Source organism: Numida meleagris, chromosome 1, assembly GCF_002078875.1.
Source record: "Numida meleagris isolate 19003 breed g44 Domestic line chromosome 1, NumMel1.0, whole genome shotgun sequence".
NCBI lineage: Eukaryota > Metazoa > Chordata > Aves > Galliformes > Numididae > Numida > Numida meleagris.
The window spans coordinates 18,829,655-18,852,000 of NC_034409.1; the positions used below are offsets into that span (position 1 = coordinate 18,829,655).

At 39.7% G+C, this 22,346-nt stretch overlaps 3 long non-coding RNA genes across 4 annotated transcripts in view; 1 reads left to right on the forward strand and 2 right to left on the reverse strand.

The window, feature by feature from the left end:
- LOC110392465 overlaps positions 1–2,839 on the reverse strand; it is a 19,719-nt gene extending 16,880 nt beyond the window's left edge. The window contains exon 1 of one of the 2 annotated variants that reach the window (XR_002434397.1): positions 2,534–2,839. This is a non-coding gene — a long non-coding RNA (uncharacterized LOC110392465). The remainder of the gene's footprint in view (positions 1–2,533) is intronic. The other variant, XR_002434398.1, reaches the window with a different exon arrangement.
- The window catches only part of LOC110392469, a 24,870-nt gene extending 2,995 nt beyond the window's left edge, over positions 1–21,875 (forward strand). Inside the window, exons 2-3 of the long non-coding RNA XR_002434401.1 lie at positions 17,938–17,962; positions 21,318–21,875. This is a non-coding gene — a long non-coding RNA (uncharacterized LOC110392469). The remainder of the gene's footprint in view (positions 1–17,937; positions 17,963–21,317) is intronic.
- LOC110392468 lies at positions 5,335–7,241 on the reverse strand. The gene is made up of 3 exons (XR_002434400.1): positions 7,047–7,241; positions 6,509–6,667; positions 5,335–5,839 (listed from the first exon to the last, which is right to left on the reverse strand). It is a non-coding gene; the product is annotated as an uncharacterized LOC110392468 (long non-coding RNA).

Below are 22,346 nucleotides of genomic sequence, written 5' to 3' on the forward strand. Positions count from 1 at the left end.
AGAGGGATTTTATCATGGGATCATGGCATTCTGAGTCTGTCAGTAAAGGAATAGAAACACTATCCTTTTTATCCAAAGTCCTTTTGTTTACAAATAAAAATAAAAAGAAAAAAAATATTAGTTCTGCAGACTAAGCTTGGCAGTTGTACTTAAGGTCTCTAGAAAGTCTTAAAAACCTTACAATTCCTAGTAGCAGAATGAAGGAGGAGGTGATTGGGATTCATAAAAATAAGCAGTTTTGTAAAGTGTTGAGCCTTGCAATCTTCTAATGCTATTGTCCTCTAAATACACAGTAAATGTAGGACTTTTACCAAAGCATCCAAACTTCAGGTAAATTACACTCCAACATTATTATTTTTAAACCAGTAGGAGGACAATAGGAAAAGGTAGATGTGATAATATGTAGAGCACACCATAGAATCTTACGAAAACTAGAAAAATTCTAAATTTACATGGAAGACAATGTCAGTGAAATGGAATGAGCATACCCTTGCCACAGAAATTGTTTCAATGGCACGCTAACATTTTGCTTTGGTTCTTCTGCCAGAGGATCTCTGGAACATATCTCCAAAGCTTTTTTTGTTTGTGCCTATTTAACAGTCAGCAAGGTCACATGACTAATGAATTAAGATGGTGCAATGGTAGCACACCAAGGCATAAGTCAGCTGCATTCTGCAAGAAAACAAAGATGGCTGTGAATTTTTCCAGGCTCTCCCTTGAGGTACCTACTTGGAAGTGCAGGATGTTCAGATAGTATGCCCACAGACAAATTATCATAAAATCATAGAATGGCTTGGGTTGGAAAGGATCTTAAAGCCACACCAGTTCTAACCCCTTGCCATGGACAAGTTGTCACCCACCAGATCAGGCTTCCCAGGGCCTGGGGTCTCTGAGTAAAAAAATCCTTGGGAAAGGACAGTCTTGCGAAGTGCTATCAGAGAGGAGATTTCAATGTCCAGTATTGCTGTAAATTACACTTGTGATTCTGGGATCATTTATTTCATTACTATGTGCTTTATTCTTGGGGCAGTCTTATACTTGATAGGCTCAGTAGCCTGGCAGGCCTGGGGAGTGCTATCCTCATGTGAGGGAGGAAGGTATCTCTGTTAACATATATGGAATATACAGTGCCTTCCATTGAAATTGGAAGCCAGACATCAAAATGGAAAGCTTTAACCTTGACCTCATATGATGACAAAACTAAGATGGCATAATGGCCACCCATAGCCAGTGTTGTTCGGCATCCTCATAGTTTCCTGACTTTCTGTGGAGAAACTGAAAGGCCAGTGGAAACCTGGGCCTTAGACAAACACAGGGGTATCTGGTGCAAACCAAACACCTCTAGACAAGGCAGGGATCAATACATGTTTGTGCCTTGTAGTGGTTCTGTGGAATTCATGTCACCGTCAAAGTGCAAGAAACACTCAATGCTTCGAGAATTGGTTTTTGTTCTACAGAAGAGAAACTCAGTGCTTCGAGATGATGAAATAACTACAGGCTTTGAACTGTATTTCACAGCAATTCAAACAAAACTGAGGATTAATGTAGATTTTGTGAGAACAAGCTGTTGCAATTTTTGGCAAAAACTCAATCAGAATTAGAAGCATGGAGAAGAAGGTGCTTTTGATTACATGAGGTTTGGTTGTGTGTTAAGAACTGGAATGGTCTCATTTAAGGAATCTGCACTTCTCTGTGTTCCCACAGCAGTAATTAAATAGATGTACAGCAAAAATGACAAAATGTGACATGACAATTGCATACTGTCCCCGATCCTTTTCAAAACGGAGAGTTCTGATTCTGCCAACCCTCCCCCCAACCCCATTTTTTTTCCTTATAAAGGACCAGTTCTAACAAAAAAGCTTGTTAGAAGATGGCATTAGCAGCAGGACAAATTGTTCTTTCTTCTTATCAAAACCAACTTTCCCTTAAGAGGAAATGTGTCAAGAAATGCTAAACTTCATGAAACTTCCTTAGCCGCTCATACTTTCATAGCAAGTGATGGATGTCTTGGTGACAAATGATGAATGATTTTGTTGAATACTTGTTTCTGCTAGCAGGAGTCTGAGCATATCAGAACAAGGTTCTTAGATACAATTATTCATGTTTAAAGTGAAAAATGATTTTGAGAATCTGCTGTAGTGGAAGTTACTGAAACTGGACAAAAGCAGTTCTTACTATTTTCCAGCTGCAAATGCATGTTGAGCTATTTTACTTGGATGACCCTCTCCAGCTTCAAAGTAAGCACAAACATTTAACTAATTTGTAAAGTCAAGCATGCACAGAGGCAGGAGAGAAGCTCAAGAATGCTTTCCAGCTCCAAATTGACTTTCAAAATGACTGCTGGTAGTGATTAAGCAATGCTGGAGCTCATTTTTCTGACTAACTCTTCAGCTTTCCCTACCCCTCCCGTCCCCACCTGCTGCATTCCTCCCCACTCTATCCTTGCTTTTATCTCAGCCTCTCTCCTTCCTCTCAGACCACAGCTGTCCTCTACTTGCTGCTTACATTTTTTCCATTCCTGGTCTCATCTTACCTCACTTCTGTCGGCATCTAAAGAGATATATCAGCTGCTTTTCTCCAGTAAAACCCTTGATGATTCCCAGGGATTCAATACTGCAGCAGGGATGGGACTAATCAGCACATAACTTGCCTGAATTGTGCAGCCACTCCTGTCATGTTAAGATAGAACTGTAATGTCTGACCGTCCTTTGATCAGAGGGAGTTTTGCCCAGAGCTTCTAACATGTCTGAGACCACAGAACATCAAAAATGAATGTGAAAAAAAAACAGTAGAGTTTCTGCCAATGTTTTGAAGAGAATACTCAGTCACTGGGGATTGCTCTGTGTTGGAGTGGCTTTCAGAAGTGAAAAAATAAAAAAAAATAAAAAGAAAGGAGAGAAGAAAAGCAGATTTTATCTGAATACTCTATTTAGAGCATTACAAAATGATTGTGACTGTTTTATTTAGTCTGATTGTCTCACAAAAATCTCAAGCTCTAAAGAAATGCAAGAAACAAAGGAACAGACATTAGCTATGAAATGACGAAAGGTTTTACTTGCTCGCATGTAAGAAAAATCCTAATATCTTTATATACCAAACTTTCACAGGGGAGTCCTTGCAAATGAGAAGGACCAAATGTTAACGATGCCAGGAATTTGGATAATGCTGGTAAATGCATCTCAGGACCTGCAGGTGCCAAATGCCTTTGAGAAGCGCTCTTCTCCCAAAGGGCAGGGCTGGGGGAGCTGGAGATCCCTTGGTATGGAGGTAGTCTGCAGGCGGTGCCTCACAGAGGTATGACGAGCTGTTTATTATGACTGCAGACTCTCCATGAGGGCTCACTGGCAATGAGGAGGGTTGGCAGTGTGTTTATGTCTTAACCAAAGTCTGATAGTCTGTTACGTAAAATTGCAAATAAAAATATTTATGAAACTCTTCTCCAAGTAAAACATAGATAATCATTTTGAACACAATGACTATTACACATCAATGAATAAAATGTTGCTATCTTGATGATGAATTGCTTATTTTGGATGTGTCGGTGGCTTAATATGAAACCCAACTGTTATATCCTGATGAAGCTGAGAAAACAGAGTAAGTAGTGCTTAGCAAACAAAATCAGCCCCTCCCTTTTTAGAAATGTATTGTCTTTTGCCTTGCAGGGAAGCTTAATTTGGCCTGAATTAGCAGAAATGTCATTGTAATGGGTATATAGTGATGGAAATCAAGCCTGGCTGTGCAGTGCTGCAGACTTCAGAATCAGCATTATTTTTCCAGGTAGATCTGCATTGCAGTCTCATCAAGGAAAAGAACAGAAAAATATGTCTTTTTTATTGGCAGCCAGAACACTCGCAGTCAACAGTCATATATTTTATAAACTGTATTTTTTCAAATTGGTAAGAAGTTATGCCCGTGGAAGTGTCATGGGACAGAACTATGATAATTAATCCTAAATCCTATCAGCTGGATAGCAGCTTAAGTGCTACTGTAAGTTACCATTAAATAGAATGCTGTTTTGCTGAGGGTGAGGCTTACCATGCAAGGAGTATATTTTCAATGTAAGATTTTACTGTTGTGCTGTTTAAGTACGTCTATCAATTCAGTAAATTATATTTCCCACATAATTATCCATTATCATTCATGAAACAATTTGCTATTCAGTTGTGTAATTCAGTTGATAATAATTGTCCATAAAATTCTGTTTTTTGTACTAATTTTAGAATTTCTTCAAAATTGATGAAATATTTAATTACATCAGATGGTTTGTGGTAAGTCAGATGGTTTAGCTAAGTTAGATGGTTTACCTAAGTCAGGCACTGTTTACAACCAGACCTGGATGCCACAATTAAATTATTTTATATTTGTGATAACACCTGCTTACTATCGTCCAAATCGTCAAAAAAAAAAAAAAAAAAAAAAAAAAATTTATGTTTCCATCTTTGTAAAAATAAAAGCCATCGTGACCAATAGTGGCAGATTTTAGGACTGCTGAAGGAATTCTTTGATCCTCCATCAAACCTCTCAATTTTTTTCTCTCAGCTATTCATGTCATATATTTTATTCTATAAACTTTTCTATAATACTTAGTTCATTCTATAGTTTATTCTACTATTCTTATAGCTTATTCTATAAACTAATTCTGTAATACTTAGAGTACACTGTGCCATAGTTTGCCCACATGGAGCTATCTGTACTGCCAGGGATGCTTAAAAGAGTCAACAGATGCTGAACATAAGGTGCTCAGGGATCCTCAGTGTAAATGTGTCCGTTCTGTGTCCATGCTCATGCCTAGCACTGACCCATGCATTCTGGCTGTGAGCTCCCTTAGGAGCAGGAGCACAGGGACCCCAAGCCAGCTTTGTCTGTGGGTAGCAGCTGAGTTTGAGAAATCTTCCAGATGTTCAAGAACAAAACAAATTCAGAATCTGTAGACAGAGGACTGTGCACACTCAGCTCTAACCTCCTCTCGCATGCTCTTGTGTTGCACAATGATTTGCCCAGTGGCCAGCCAATGATTTTCTTGGCGCAGGGCCGCCAGAATGGATTTAAAACAAAGTAGCTGCAGGAGAAATTTGTTTCTTAATTAGAAACATAGCTCTCGGTAGCAGATTTTAGTCTGCTAAATTTGAAGTAACGTTCGTGGTATTATAAAGCCATGTAGAGTTGACTTTGGCCTTTGGTTGAAGCTTATCAGATCAGAAAAGCATATCCCTATTTCCCAGGAATTGGGCTCAATGATGCTTATGGGTCCTTCCCAGCTTGGGTTACTCTATGATTCTATGTGCTCCCTCCCCACTGTTGGGAGGTTGACCTACTCCTTAACTCGTGGCAAGCTTGACTTCTCATTGTGAGGCTCCTGATGATAAATGTGTCAGTCAACATCCATAAATAGCCCCTGCACACAACTCGCATGAGCATCTTCAATCAGAAATCTGTATTAGAAAATTGTTTTATTGGTTAAGGTTAGGAATAGTTAAAGTAATGAAAACCACCTGTGAAATACTAGACACTCATTGCTTATACCCAATCAGAACAGGAAATTACTTTCTTCTTAAGAGATATTCTTCCCTTGAACTTACAACTAAGCAAAGCTATGATCTAAACATCAGGCAGCACTTCTGTGCTGCACAGGTGACAGAGCACTGGCACAAGTTGCCCAGAGGCTGTGAAGTCTCCTCCATAGAGATCTTCAGAACACTCCTGGATGTGGTCTTGAGCGCCCTGCTCTGGGTGTCCCTGCCTGGACAGGGGTTGGGCCAGGTGGTCCCTGCCAACCTCAGCCATTCTGTGGTTCTCTGATACAAGGTGCCCTCTCGGAGAGATGAGAACTTGATGAAACCTGGAAACAGAAAAAGAGATACTCAATTATCTCAGACTTTAGAGTTATTAAGTTATGCTCAGAAAGAGCTGTCCATATTCATATACCTCTGTACTTGACAAGCATTCATTAAAAATTAAAATTAAAAAAGACAATAAATTTCTTACAGAATATAGCAGTTGATCAAACATAGCCCACATAACTGAAGCCACCTGCTTCCACTTCCTCACTGTAAAACAGATTAACACAGTACATAAAGCACAAAGCAGTGAATGCAACATGTCCTGAAGATGAATCATAGCTAAAAGATCTGCACAGAACCTGTTTAACAGTGACATGGCATATCCCCCTCTTTGCCACTTTAGATTCAAGCATTTGTTTTTGCTGTCTTTTGTATGGTTTCAGCTTACTAGACCATACCTCACCTACCAGAAATTGGGTCTCAGATTATCTGTGCTGTTGAAGTCGTGTATGATCTAGGGTACTTTCCAGGCTTTATATTAATTGAGTTGCATTTTGTTTGGAATCTAATGATGAAAAACATCACACATTCTCACCGCAGTGCACAAAATACACTTTTTTTTCTCACTCCTGCTGAGGAATGGTGAAAGCTACCATAAAAATGACTTCCATTTCTCACAGTCTCCTGCTTAGGTACAAATGTAACACCGATGTTAAGTGTTGTCTTACCCTCTGAGTCCCCTTCCAGTTCATGTTGACTTCATCTGTATGCTTGCTGAGTAATTGGTAACTCTGGCCAGCAGATGTTGCATCCTTCTGTGTGGCCTCTTCTGTTGCTAACACTGAGGAAATGTTTTGGAACTCTAATTTCCTTGCATCCTTCAAACACTATAAAGAACATTTTTTGTTATGAAATAGGTAGTTCTCACTAACACCATGGCCTCTATCAAGACAGCCCAAACACTTGTTTTCAGAAACACCAGGTGCTGTTGTTTCACATCATATACAACCCTTGCTTTATGTACTTTTTAATAGCATGCTCCTAACTGCAGCTAATTGTTGCACTAATATTTGAAGCCTCTGTCTCTCTAATTTTAAGACCTCGCTCCTTAGACTCATTGTCTTTTATTTTAGTTACTGTAATTTAATGAAACAAGTAAAAGAAAAAGAGAAAACTGTCATTGTATTTGGCCATTATCCTCAGCTGGCAAAACTGCAAAATTGCATCAGTTTATAAGATGAAGCATTCAGACGCTTGAGAAATTACCTCTGAGATGGTGCTGTGCTGTATGTACAATAGCTACTAACTGATCAATAAAAAAACACTGTTAGCAATGAAGATAACATTAAGTACATTACACATTTGCACTTTCTTTTAGCAACACTTAAGAGGGCTGCTCCGCTTCCTATTTTATTATGCTGGCCCACGACATCAGAGGCGGATGTTGGTGCTATGGCAGTAGCAGTTGAACCTTCCCACCAATATTCTGTTACATGTTGTTGCTGTGCGACAGATGACAGCAGAGGGGCAGTCTGACAGAATGGCATCTGATATGGATGTGCATATAAAGCAAAGGTGCGTCACTGAATTCCTCCATGTGGAAAAAACGGCACCCACTGACATTTATAGAGACTTGCTGAATGTTTATGGAGACCAAATAGTGGATGTGAGCACAGTGAGGCAGTGGGTGGTGAAACACTGTGAAGCAGTGGGTGATCTCTGCTTGTGCAGATTTCTACAAGCATGACATTCAGGCTCTTGTTCAACACTTGAAAAAATGCATAGCTAATGTTGAAAAAGAGTGTTTTGTAGCTAAGAATTTTTCCTATCAAATAGTGTTATTGTATTCTTTGTAACTAATGTAGTTTCCATGGAAACAAACAGGAGGCATTACTTTCAGAGCAATCCTCATAGGACATTCCTGTGATTAACGTTTATATTGCCAATATTCACTCTGCAGGTTTAAATAAGTATTAGTGTTGCATATTCTAGTTTTGGTATCTAGATGAAAGCCACAATTATCCAGCCTGCTTCACTGCTGCAGCACTGGCCTGGTGTGAAGATGCAGGAGATTGTTGTGCTAGATGATGGAATCACCACATGATTTGATTCTGCAGAGCTGGTTTCCCCTTGCTTCTTCAGTAAAATAAAGGTGGCACTTCCATGCAGGCAGTCAGTGCAGATATGAAAATCATATTTGGTGTCTCTTCACAGTTCTCTTCATGTTTCTTGCTGAGGAGCAATAGTGGCTTGAACTAAGAACACATGGTATCTGTAAAACTTCTATCCTTAATGGCTTGGCAGTGGACCATTTGGGAATTAGGGATGAAAGAACAGATGTTTTGCATTCAAGCACCTGGATAAAGAAATGAAACCCCCAAAATACATATATTATTTTGTCAAAGCAAAACGATGAAACTTGTATTTGTCTGTGAAGTCCTATCCTATTCAGATAAGGGGCTGTTTGTTTTTAAATGGAAATATGGCTTGGCATAACTTGACAAAACCGTAAAGGCTCTTGTGGCCACGTTACATCTGGGTCAGATGTATTTGATGTTCTTACTTTGATCTCCTGTGTAATCACAGTGTTTTCAGCTTAGATCTTGAATCTACAACTCTTGTAAACAAGAACAATTCCCAGACCTTTTGATCTGCAAAATGACTCATCCTTCCACAACTCTACACCCGGACATAGCAGACAGTGATTCCGTTCCTAGGGCTTTCTTTGGCATGCCCCTCCAAGACATATAAATCTCACTCCTAAAACTTTCAGGGGACAAAACAAGGTCCCCACTGGATTTCTTGGCGCTTTTTCTTTGACATTCCTCCCATAACTTTTCTTGGGACTTTAAATGCTTGGGTAAATTTCTCTATGACAACTGAATTTCTTGACAGCAGAGGCTTGTTAGGGAAGGAAACTGGGACTGTGAAGTAAGAAAGGAAATAGTGGATGGTATAAAAACTGATGCATTGTGAAGGAAGGAAAGAAACTGGAGAAAAAGTCTGGAAAAGTGTGAGATAATACTGGAAAGAGAGAGAGACCAGAGATGGCAGAGCCAGCAAGGATTCAAACACCATCTGGACATGGTCTTTTGTACCCTGCTCTGGGTGTACCTGCTTGAGCAGTGGTTGGTCCAGATGGACACGGGTCCCTACCAGCCTCAGCCATCCTGTGATTCTGTGGTGAGAGATGGAGTTTTGAGGACAAAGAACTGAGATGTCCAGGAAAAGAGCATTGCACTGGCTGAGGAGTTTGAAGGAGAAATTAAAAATCTGAATACCTGCAACCAAGACCTCGAGGTAGAGATGAGGGAGATGGGATCCAGGCTGCATGAGTGGTCCAAGGCATGGGGAATGGGCCTGGCACAGGGAGGAAAATAACAGTGGGCTTCAAAGGTGTGGAAAAGATTGAAGCCAGCCTGAAGGGAGAGGGAATCCTGGAAAATGGGTGTGAAGTAATGATGTGTATAAAAATACTCTTCACCATATGACCACACTCCTGACCTTCGGTGTTCATCTACGCTTACTACTTTTTATGGAACAAACTGACAGCTGAGATAATGGAAATCTCTCTCTGTCTTCTATGAATTTAAGTGATTAGGATTTGTATTTAAAATGAACAAGTAAACAAATAAAACAATATGAAACCAATTAACCTTAATAATATTTTAGGATTCAATTCAGTCCAGAAACAGATATTTTTCTTTGAAAGCTTTCAACCATTTTGGAAAACACACTTTTCTCCACCTGTCTCTATCCCATTCAACCTGAGAGCACTAAATGAAATATGCATCTTGCTAAAAATAGGGTGAGATTATGTAAGGAAAGACAATGCCAACACTTTTACAGAAGTCTTAATAAGAATAATCCTTTACACTGTTGCATTATGATGTTTCAAATCACTCTTAATTGTACTCTTTTAAAACACACTTTTCCATGACTAAATAGAAACATTTCTACTTAATATCCTAAGACAATACCTATGATTTCTATTTCTGTCTGCCTCCTCTATTGTTCCTCTTTTGTGTGATTTACTCAGAATGTGGGTAGTAGCTGTGAAACATATCTTTGGTTTGTAATGCAATAGATGTGAGCAATGGATCCTATTATAGAAATGGAGAAGAATTCTGCAGAACATATCTCATTTGGTGGTATTGTAAGTATATATCTCGTAAATGTGAAATGGAGCAGCTTCCTAGGTTTTACACAACAAGGCACAAAGCGCATTTAAGTGTAAGGAAACACAAACAGAAAACATTGGCACATTTTTCTACTTGATGGGAGACGTCCACCTTCTAAACCTGTTATTTTGGTGCAAAGTTTAAAAGTTATTTTGGTGCGATGGCACAGGCACAAATCATATTTTTGACTTCTCAGTTTTCCAGTTTAATTTCCTGCTACTTCATTTCTTTACTCAGCTATGAGGACAGTGTCTGTGTGCCCACTCCTCATTCCTTTAAATTGATGTGGTTTTGACCTGTAAACCACTTATTGGGAGCAGTACTGGAAAACCTGCAGTGATGTATTGTCCTTGAGCATCTCAGCAGCTGCGTATCGGGGACTGGCGGCGTCCAGGAAAGGTGCAGATTCCAGGCCAATGAGTTTCCCTGGCATTGCACCATGAATAAACACATGCTTAAAATACCTACTGTGGGCCATGTCCTGCCATCCTAGCGCCCTTTTCCTTGCTAAATGTACCACTGGCTCAGCAGGTCATTTTTAGCTTTTGGCTGGAAAACTGCTCAGCTTTGCTGAGAGAAGCTGGGAGTTTCCCTGGAATTTCCCGTTGGAAGAAAACTATATCCTGTTATTGGAGTGCTTTTCCTTTCATGTCACAAAAAATGTTAGGGAATATGATGTTTATCTTTTCCAAACTCTTTCTGGCTCCCGCTTGTCTATGAGCAGCAAGTGCCTAAATTAAAAGGGAAAAGCTATCTAGCAGTGTGTTAAAGTCCAAAACAAAGCAAACAACACTAAGAAATGGGATTGATCATATATGTACGCTTAAGTATCCACCTATGCATAAAGGTATAAAACATGGTGGATTTTGTCCTAAAAAGTCTGAACTTCTGGCCTGAAATGCTTACATTCACAGCTGAGTTTTCTTGTATATATGTATTTTAATCTTTTTCTGTACAATGTACACTTTAGTGTTACATATCTGTTGATTTTCTGAGTTGCAGATACCTGCATGGATTTTCCCTTTGGTCCTGTTGAAATGCTGGCGCCGTTTCCATGATGTCATACAGCCGCTAGAGGGGACTACAACTCTGTGCTGGAGAAGCTGGGTTTAGGGGCTTTTGAGCACGGACTTTCTGTTCCTAGTACTCATTTGTTTAGTGCTTTGTTGCCAGGTCTGGCCTGTGTCTGGAGAAATCTAACACAGCAGTGAGCCGATTGTGCCTGCGCTTTCTCTTTCACCCAGTTAGAATCTGTAGGAGGGGGGAAGGATGGTGTTGCTGGTGACCTCACTGTCTGCGAAAGGCCGACAGAGAAAAATGCCATGGTCATGCCAACATCTGACCAAAACTTCATCAGGGCAACAGTAGCCCCAAGACTCCCACCAGCCTTTGTGAATCTTATTCTAGATATTCACAATTGCTTGAGTGATGTGCTTGGTATGAGACAACTGGTTTCACCAGGAACCCTGATAGGTATTCACATAAGAAAAAGAAATCTATTCAGAGAAAAAATTTAATCCATACATATCTCCAACCCCCAGTTCAGTAAAACCAAAAGAGATGCATATACATGCTTGGCTGTGCCAGAAGCCCATTCAGTGGCACTTCTTTAGATCATAAAAATGTTATTGTTTAGGTTTTTAATGAAAAAAAAAAAGCTTAAAATGTGTATATATTATCTAGGCATTTTTGGGATATAGAAATCCTTGGTAATGATAAGTAACTTCTGATATTTATTCACAAACAATTGTTGATAAATTATGAACAATAGGTATTCCAATAGATTTGAGACACCTGGCTGAAGCTACCCAAAGCTCTAAAATACCTTAAAAACTTCTCGAGTAGTCCACTTTGTAGAGTCAGTAGAGTCACTTAGGAATGTTTCACTGATCAGTTAATTTGAATAAAACTCCCTCTTGCTCTAAAAATTGTAATCTTTTTTGTGTTTCAAGTATAAGTGATATGGAGAAACATGCTGATTAACTTGGAATAAGCTTCCAGCTCTGTGAACCATCATGTGTCTTCACTAGAATGTCTTTAATTTATATAACAGCCGGAGCTTGCGGCAGTTGGCTCTCCAAGTCTCAGCAAAGAGCTAGGCTCCTAAAGCATCCTCCATGCTCCCAGAGTGTACTGGAGATTTGTTTACTCATAGGAATCAACCTGAAGTTTTCTTCATCTGAGCTTCTGTTGAGTTTGGTCCTCAGTGTCAGACTCTGAAGCTTTCAAAGTGTCTGATATGACCGTGGAAACATGCAGTATAATGCAGTAGCGAGTCAGGAGTTGGCCTGGCGCTGGCCTGGAGAAATCATCAAGATGATTTTGTGGTTTCTCAGAAACCAGATGATATAAGAAAATGAGCTGGAAATCCCTTTTCTCAAAAGAAAAAAAAAATCATAGGAAAACAAAACAAAACAAAACATCATAGAGTCATTACAGATAGCACCAAGTCCAGGAAGGGGAAAATGAGGACAGCCTGGAAACAGTTCTTTCAGAAGCAATGGGAGAGGGAATCCCTTGAGCTCCAGTTTATAAGGATTTGTCAGGAGAAAGGAAGTAAGTGCTGTAGTTCAACCGCAGTAAGAAATAGGGCTTTTGTGGCTACCTGTACTAACCCTGTGTTTCTGAGAGGTGGCTTGACATCTTAAATACTATTTGTGATTTAGGTCAGTCACCCCAGGTAGGAGGAAAGTGAAAACTCCAGTTGTGTATATCATGTCTGGGGCTCTTGAAGCCAGCTGGAAATGCATTACTCGTTTCGGTTTTAGAGAGTCCCAGATATTGCCCTTTTCTCTAACAGTGGAAAGCATCAAGTGTGGTGGTTGCTTTCAGCTTGTGACAACCTACACTACATACTTCTGAGTAACCAGGATATGGTAAAAATAGCTTCAGCCACAGGCCTTGAAGAGGTGATTAAGTGCTTTATGGCCTGTGCTATACACACCCCATCCAAGTCATATCAACACGAAGCAACATGTACCACTTCTCATTTTTCAGTTATTTGTATTTTTAAGTTTTTATTGGTGTGTCTTGTCTGCTGTGTTTTGCTGCGGATTTGTTTTGGGCTGTGAATAATTGCTGTGGATGGTTTCTTGCTTGTTGGGCCTGACTGATCTCATTGATTTAAAATAAAAATTAAAAATAAAATAACCAAATAAATCTAAGAAGGAACCAAAGTGACTGCAGAGCAGGTTGGTTTCAATATCCTCATTTTCACTGTTGGACTTCGGTCTGCCACGAAAGGCCAGCTGTCAGTGTTTGTATCTGCACAGACACACATCTGCACACATACACATAGAGCAGACTCTTTCACAGTCAAATTCTACCAGTTAATGGAGAATGACGTTGAGTGCCTGCTGCTCTCCTGCTCATAGGATTAGTTTGGATTTGACTGTACTTGTTTTTGGTTGCCACCTGTAAGGTGCTTTGTGACCTTGGGTCTCACACAAAACTCCTCCCCCATCCATCAGTGAAGTACCAAGCTGCTAAAGCATGTCTGGATGAAGCGGATTTCAGAGACATTAGAAAGGACTCTTTGAGTTCAAACATTTTTCATAAGTATGCTCTAGTAAGTGTGCCCTTTGGTTTAGGCAAAGGTATGAAAGCCTCCACAGCATTACTGAGGCCCCGGAAAAAGGAAAAACGTGGGAACCTAAGAATTTATTTACAACAGGGCTTTTAACAGGTTGAAAGTCAAAAGTATAAAGAATATCAGAGTATTGATATATTCCCATATACACATTTTATAGTGCAATAGTTCAAGAGAGATCAACACAAATTTTCTGTTTAGGTATAAATGTCATTTTGTGAGTAATATTGCAGTGTTGCAGTCAGATCAGATCACTGTTGAAAGATATCACTTGGTTCCCATGTCTCTCTAAATTACCTGTGATGAGTTGTGCAGATATAGATAGCCAAAGCACATATTAGTAATTTGCTAGGTACACTTCAAAGGCCAATTGCTATAGCTGGTAATTGTGAAGGGCTGGGCTGGGGGGTAAGGGCTGAACCAAATACAGACTCAGGTGAGAAAATAAATGTCAGACACAATATCATGTTAACAAAATGTGTGTATAAAATAGAATGATTTGAATTTGCATATCTGGCACTGTTTATTTTTTAGTTCCCTAAAACATCAAGGATAGCTATATCAGCCAAATCTGATAAAACTGGCATGCTGTAAAACATGTATTTTAAATCCGAGCAGCAGTCTCCCTTCTGCTCCACAAATACAATGCCAGGTGCCACTGGTCAGCTTCATCCTGCACATTCATGGAGTGGTCACTGAGTAGGAGGAAGGCCATAATGCTGAAGAGCAGCTGGGATGAGTCCAGAGCCACAATAGCGTTGCTGTCCATTTTTCAAAGCACAGTGGCTGATGTGAATAAAGCAATCTGGGGCCTTGGACATGCACCTCCTATTAATGCTGAAGTCACAAATGGGGTGTGTGCATTTAATGGTGGTGAATCTAATGGCTGTGATCAGTACTCTGCCTGAACATTTGGGTAAAGGGGATCACTGATAGTTAAAAACAGATACATGCATTGCTCCAAAAGTAATGCCTCTTATTTATTTCCATGGAAACTACAACAGATACTGTCATGGTTTTATGATTTTCAGTTATTGGTATTCCACATCATAACATCATGTAGTGAATGTACCTGGTTCTCAGAAGAGAAGGACTACTACATTCCCCAGGATACTTTGCTCCTCTGTTACCATTTCCGGCCAGAGGGAAAAGATAAAAACTTGCAGATCACGAGACCTCGTCCCTTTTTTCCGCCCGTCTCTCGTCCTGGCAGCACCTCGCTCTCCAGCCGTCTTATCGTCGGTAGTAGAGTAAGGCCTACCTTGATTTTGGGACATTCTCTCTCTCTGTATTGGATTTATCAGCTTAAATTGTAATTATATTGTATTATAGTGTGTTGTTTTGCATTCCGATATCTTATTTAGTAAATTAGTTTGTTTCTCCTCAGATTGTTGCCGCTGTTCTTTGCTCTCAGGGCCATCTCCTTACCCTTTTTTTCCTTTTCCCTTTTCCCAGGGCCTGCGCCCATGGGTCCCCCATCCCCTTTGTCACGGAACCAGGCCGAATGCCCGTAAACTGGGCACAATAGCATGATTAGATAGAGCAAATTCTAAGCTACAAAATACTCTTTTCCAACACAATTACCACTATTTACTATGCATTTTTAGCAGCAATGAACAAGAGCCTTCATGCTGCACTTGTAAATATCTGTACTAATAGGGATGATCTACTGTCACTGACACCATGGCTGAAATGCACTACCCACTGCCTCACTGTGCTCGCATCCACTATTTGGTCTGTTCAGCAAGCATCAGTGAATGTCAACAGGTGCAATTTTTTCCACACAGACGTATTCAGTGACACACTTTTCTTCATATGCATTTCCATATCAGACACCATTTTATCAGACTGTCCCTCTGCTGCCATCTGTCACATGACAACAAAATGTAACAGAATATTGGTGGGATGATTCAGGCTCTCCTGCCATATCACCAGCATCCACCTCTGATATCATGGCCAACATTATAAAATAGGAGGCATTACTTTCAGAGCAGCCCTTCTATGTGTAGTGAGTGCAAAATGGTAAGAAAATGTGGAAAAAACACACTTTCAAAAGTGGTAGAAATGAAGTTCATCTTACAGAAATTGTTAAAAAAGGCTAGTTACTTAAAAAGTTTAATTTTACATTGTCCCACATTAGACTCAGATGGATTCTGCTATCTAAAAGTAGATGTCTAAGTGTCATTTTATAGGCTGTGGGACACTACATCTGGTCTCTAACTGCTGTTCCAAAAACATTCCAAGTCCAGCTGCTGATGTTCACTTCATTAGTTTTTGATGACTTTGTGATAGTTATTTTGAGCCTGAGACAAATATGATCTAACTAAGTTAAATTCTCAGTAAATGCTGTACTCCTTCTCACCTCTGTATCAGTGCTGACTGTCATAGTGTCTGTTTTGGGCAGTGTTCATGAATCTGCTTCAAGGTATCACTTAAGCCATAATTTTTTCTTCTACTGCATCATTTGGACATTATTACAAGCCTTTGACATGAGAACAGTTTTCTCTCTCTATCACTCATCCCTTCTGCTGCGTTGGGTTTCATCTGGATAGTGTGAGGTAACTAATTACAGTTTTGGTAGTGATTGGTTTCTGGGGATGGGCCTCACTTATATACCAGTTATATGGAATATAACTTATATGGAATTTAACTCTTTAACTTAAAGACTGTGTTCACATGCGCAAAGTAGAAGTAGCTATGAAGGATAGGGTATGTGTTTTTATTTTTTGTGACTTTTGTAAGAGACAGTCTGTCTCTTCTTCTCAAATGTTTCTGATTCATTTTTCATGAATATATTACACCTCTAATTTTGAAAAATAGAGAAATAAAATACTTTTTGACCTTGACAGAACTTAGGGGTAAATTGAGCAATTTACTGAAGCGTCTTCAAAAATAATTCACCTTGGGACAGAAAGAAAAAGAAAAGATGCTAGAGATGGCATAGGACAAATAGTAGATGAAAGCCAAGAAAGAAAAGATCTAGCCTACTGCAACATGCAGGGGCTTTAACTCCAATATAATTTAGAGATATATAGACATAGCAATCAGAAAGCAAATCCTAACAAATCACAAGGGCATGACATGATTTCTATTAATGCATCAAAGACAGGTGCATGGCCCAATTATCCAAATGTCTGTGAACTTCACAGCATTTCATATTTTCTCTCATAATATCCCTACTAAGGTGAGAATATTTCTGTCCTCATTTTGCAGAGAGAAAACTGGGAGAGAGTTCAAAGCATTGCTTTACAAAGGCCACTTGACCATCTGAATTTGTTCCTGAATTTGTTCCAGCACAAAAATGGCTGTGGCTCAGACCCGTGTGCTATGCTCTTTAGCCCTCCCTGAAGAGGGGGCAAGAAAATGTCCAGGAGACAATACATTTATATAACACTGTTAAGATATAGCTATGTAGCAGGTATCAGTCCTGGCTAATGAGGAGCAATGTGAGTTGGTCCAGACCAACTGCATGGACTGCTGAACCTGAGACAAGTTGTTTGGAATGTGTTTGGATGCCTCTGGGTGACACTGCTGTGTTTGACACCACCTTGCATATGCAAAGGTAGTCAAGGATCTGTGGCTTGTTCCTTAGGCACTGGAGTCATAAATAGCAGAGCTTTCTGTTACACTGTCTGGATCTGTCTTCAATCTAGGTCAATGTGGGTGCAAATTAGGCCTGCCTAATACAGACTGCAGGTATTGCATTCACTGCAGAGTAAAGTAGCCATTTACAAACTACAGCTAATGAAGAAAGTAGTACATACTGCACAACATTTCTATTAAGATTAGAAATTTTAATAAAACAGACAAGCCTGTGGTGTTAGCCTTCTACTCTACGCACAATATGCAAGACTGATGGGAGCACAGCAAGCATAAAAGAGTTTTATTCTATGGGCTACTATTTAGCTCCTTGGCGAGGAGAAAATCTTGATTCTGTTTCCTGCTTCTATGCATTTGATATATGAGGTAAATTCAATATAACATGGCAATGGTTTTATATTATATGATGTAGTCATGGCAAGGTGTAGACCAGAGTAGTGTTAATCAATACTCATCATGACTGGTAAATTGTATCTCACAATCAGTGGAGGAGAATGCTGCTAAAATATAGCTACTAGTCCCTTTTCACAGGGAAAGTGACAAGAGTGGTAATTTGAAGGTATATGAATGGGATGAGGGCAATAGGTTGGCAAATTGCTTGGCATGAAAGCAGGTGCTGGGAGTGCAGGAAAACAGATGTATTGTTGCTAGAGATGGCACAGGACAATTAGGAGATGAAAGCCAAGAAGGAGTTGTGTCATGAAGGGTGTTTGCAGTGAGAGTAAGATGACAGCATGAGGAACAGCATAATGAGAAACTGATGTCATCTTTCCTTGTTTTATTGCAGATGTCTCAACAACTTCTTTCTTTTGGTAAGTATATATGTAATTTTAAATGAGACTTTAACTGGCATAAACAGGCATATAGTGGTAGGACTTCTGCTCTCATCTCCTAATGTTGGGTCAGATAAAAAGGGAAGGATCTGGCCATGATGCTGCTTCCCCAGCTTTGGAATATTCTAGTGGTTTCTTGGCTCTCACTACCAAGGCTGCTGCCACAGCTTCTGTTTGGCTCTGGGGCCCCATGGCAAGTACAGCCACTTGAATTTCCAGTGTGAGAGAAGATTTGTACTAGTTCCAAGGACTTGTAGGTGGAATAACCCTATAGCATGCGCGGGCAGATGGATGAGCACCACTCGAGTGATTTGCAGTAAATAAAGCCTGATACCTTGTAGGGCTGCATGAACTCAAAGGAGGTTTCATTTTCAGATAGGAGGATTTTCCTTGGACCTGTCTACATCCTAGCTTTTCTAAAGGTTCTCTAAACAATTATTAATCTTCAAAGGATTTGAAGAGCAATTAAGACAGGCAGTGTTTAAGATGAGTTCTTTTCATAAAAATTCATTCATAGTCATGCTGCTAATCACCACCAACTCCAGCTGAGGAAGAGTGGTGCACTGTGAACTCATTGAGTTTTCTATTCTTTCTTCTTCAGGTTTATTTCTCTTCTTCCCTGGGACAGGAGAGGTATTCTTGAGCTTTAAAAATTATTTATTTTAAATTAGATTTCAAAACTGTAGAAATCCAGATCATGTTTTACAGCTCCAAGCTAGCAGAGAACAGAATGTTTGAGATACAAAACCAAGCAAACCAGTCAGTCAGTCAAGCAAATAGCTCAGGTCCTTCTCTTCTGATAGTAAAATAACCCATAAAACATTATGCCAGATATTTTAAAGAAATGGTCTGCCCTTACTTCAGGGAACAGTGCAGAGTGAACTGGTGTTTCTGTTTGTACAGGAAAATATTGGTTGCTAGAATAGGAGACTTCAATAAAGAATTTTGGCAATGTCTTGAGTTATAATCAGCTGTCATTTTAGTATCTACTATCGTAGTGGCATGACAAACTTTCTTAGCATTCTAGACATTTTCAGAGGACTTTAGAAAGATGTTTAAGTTGAATGAGAGGTACTACAGCAAATGGGGGCAGGATTTTGAAAACCAGGTATTAAGGGATGTGCATGGTGACTAAATTGCTCCTATCTATCTCCAATCTGCAAGTAATTGGGTAAATAAAATTTAAACCATTTTCTTCCTGGCTGGTTAGAACTGAAGCCTTTCTTTTGGTTCCTGATCCAGCAAAACACTAATGGTTCTTTCTACCAATTATTCAAAACTGCTAAATAACAAATGTAAGTCTGAAATGTAACAAAGCACTGGGACTTGTCATTGGACAGCATTTATGTAAAGAGTAAAGGAGGTTGTTGTTTAAGAAGGCTATACAAATAAGACTTTCCCTTACCACTGCATTCAAAACTAGTTACTGTACCCCTGTTAAAATGTGAGATCAATCATCCTGAATTGATGACTTATAGAATGGTCTTGATTGGTGTGCATTGTCCCAGGTAGCATACTTTGACTGTTTCTTTATACATTCTTTCTTAAGTAGGTAATTGTCAAAAGTAATTACAGCTCACAATTTGCAAATGCCTCAGTGCGAAGAAGCATTAAATTTCCTTCTAGAATGTTACCTTGGTTTTCAAAGCTTACAAGCAAATTGAACTTCAATATCTTCTTTTATTTCTCTGTATTTTAAAAATTGTCTAAGCACAGAAATAATAATGTAGAACTTAAAAAAAATACTGTGATAATAGCAAAGCAAGTAGCTGTACAGTAAATCTGGTAGGGAACAGCAAATAGATGAAGCAGTAAGTTAAACATCAATAGCCAGCATTTCATTTCTGATTCTTGGGTATTAGTCTACCACCACTGAAGTAAGGGCTCATTTTGCAGTGGTATTTGTTCAAGAGAGCCCTAAGGTGTCTTTGAGTGAAAGCAAAATGCAATACTAATAACAGATGTTGACTTGGTCATACAAACAGTATATTTGTGTGAGCACTGCTTTTATTCCAAAGGAATTCTGCTTCTCACTTGGGTCCAGAGCTATACAACCATCACTGCACAGCTTGGGCACTCCTAGCTACTCAGGTTGGCTACATGGGAGCTCTGCTCTGAGTGCCTCAATGAACTGCCAGTGTATCCTGGTTGCTCTGCTGCACTCAGGTCTTGCTGCTGCAGGCCAGTACGGCTCCTCTTAGTTCTTGGTTGTGTGCCACAGAATGGACAAGAAGGAGAGATTTGTTGTGCTGCCAATGTTATTTGATGGTTTTATAGTCAATTCAGTCTCAGCTTATAGTGAACAATGGTGAAGGACATCTTCATGTCTCACTGGATGTATGTTGATATACTCCTCTATAATTATGCAGTGGTCACTCATTAGCTCTTCTCCCTTGCTTTACAATTTGACTAATCAGAGATTTTTAGAAATAGATCATCTTCATAACCGCCATGCATTAGAGAATAGCTGCCTTCCTTATTTCACCTTTGAATGAATCATGGAGATATTCATGGACACTTACAAAGTTGTATTTCCAAATACCAGGCAGCTATTTAAAACCTGTGATCAGCTGTCATTGTGTCCTGATGGAGGTTGGATAGCTCTGAAATGTTGACAAATGCACTATTTGAAAATAAAAGCAAGTTATAACACACCAGACTGCAAGCATCTGTACTGTGAAGGCTGGAGTAGAATTGCATACTGACAGTTCTCAGGCATTTTTATTCAAATGTCTCATTTAGGATAATTTAAGACCTCCATGAGCAATGTTAACATAATAAATAAATAAATACAGACAGGCTACAAGCATGCAGTATTCATGGGAGTATTACAGATGCCCACGTAGCATGCTTTATGGAGTCCCAGCTTGTCATAGCCTTGGCGCAACAGGCTGTGTGCATTTGTGAAGGGATATCAAAGCCACACACTGACTCCTGATGGTGTACAGATGTTACATCCCTAAACACAAGCATGCACCTGCGTTCTCACATGCAAATGTGTGCATTCCTATGACTCTGATTCTGTTTGTGAAGACAACACATTGCAAGGAGAATAAACAACGTGGGAAACTACCTGGAGTGCTGAGGTGTCAGAGAAGAGGTAAAGCAGAAGACACAGACATTGTGTGATGCCTTCTACCCTGTCTCCTGCTCCAGAAACCCCCCTTTGGTACAGCTTTCTGTGTCCAGTTCCCTTCCAGTGAGATCACATTTAGCTTTGCAGCAGCTAAGAGAGCTCTGGAGTCTCTAATCTCTCCCTCCTTCACAGCATAGCTCAAATTCCTGAATGATTTTCAGCTGGTGATCTGAAGATGATACCTGTTCTCTTTGACAGAGACTGTTGGAGGATCCGACAGACCATTAAGCTGATTGGCAGTCTCACTAATCCTGATGTTAGAACACTTGAAGGTCTTCATCTCGCCTTAACAGCATTCCTTCATCCCAGCAGCATCACAGAAATGTCTGAGGAAAGGCACTGGAACAAGATAAATATCTGGTGATAAATTTTAAGATACTCTACCAGTCAGCCAGAGGCATCTAGAGGTGAACATACTGTCTTTGTAATAACCTTTTATGGATTATTGTTCCATAAATTTGTCTAAATAATTTTGATCCCACGACAGCATTTAGGAACCATTGTAACCTGAGACAAAGCAAAAACAACAACAAAAAAAAAACCATCCACAAAACAACTTGAGCAACCAAGGTGGTTTAATTCTGCACTGGCTGGAGGCATAGCTTCTTGTATTTGTTTTAGGCTGATTTGGCTAACACTGTGCTCTACAATCATGGATCTCCATCATTACAGCCTTTCTACCTGAGAGCATGACCAGCATTCTTTGTTCCTAGTGATGTAGTTTTGTGTACATCTCTGTTAATAAATGTTTTCTGATAAAGGACACTTTCTACAGCGTCTGACAGTGGTACTACAACTGCTTTGAAGGTTCCTAAGCCAAGGTTGTGGTCAGTACTGTACATGTACTTACACTGTATACATAAATACATATTTGGTACAGAGGCCCTTTGGGAGGGATACTTTTCAAGGACAGGCAAACCCAAAGAGGTTCTGAAGCTAAGAGGACTTTATATTTCTGTATAAATATTTATTTGTATTTACATGTAAAAGTGAGACTGAAATCTTTGGAAAGGCAAAAAAAAAAGTAGAAAAGAAGAAAGAATTATTAATATTTATGTCTTACAGGTGGAGAAACAAAGCACTGATGAGTCCATGAATTTCCCGGAATCACCCAGGAAATGTTTGTGCTTCTGTTGATCTGTGTCTCTTGACAGGATGAATGCTTGTTGGAGTGTTTTCAGCCTGGCCAGCTCCTGTATAGGTGTGTCAGGACACCTGAGGACATAG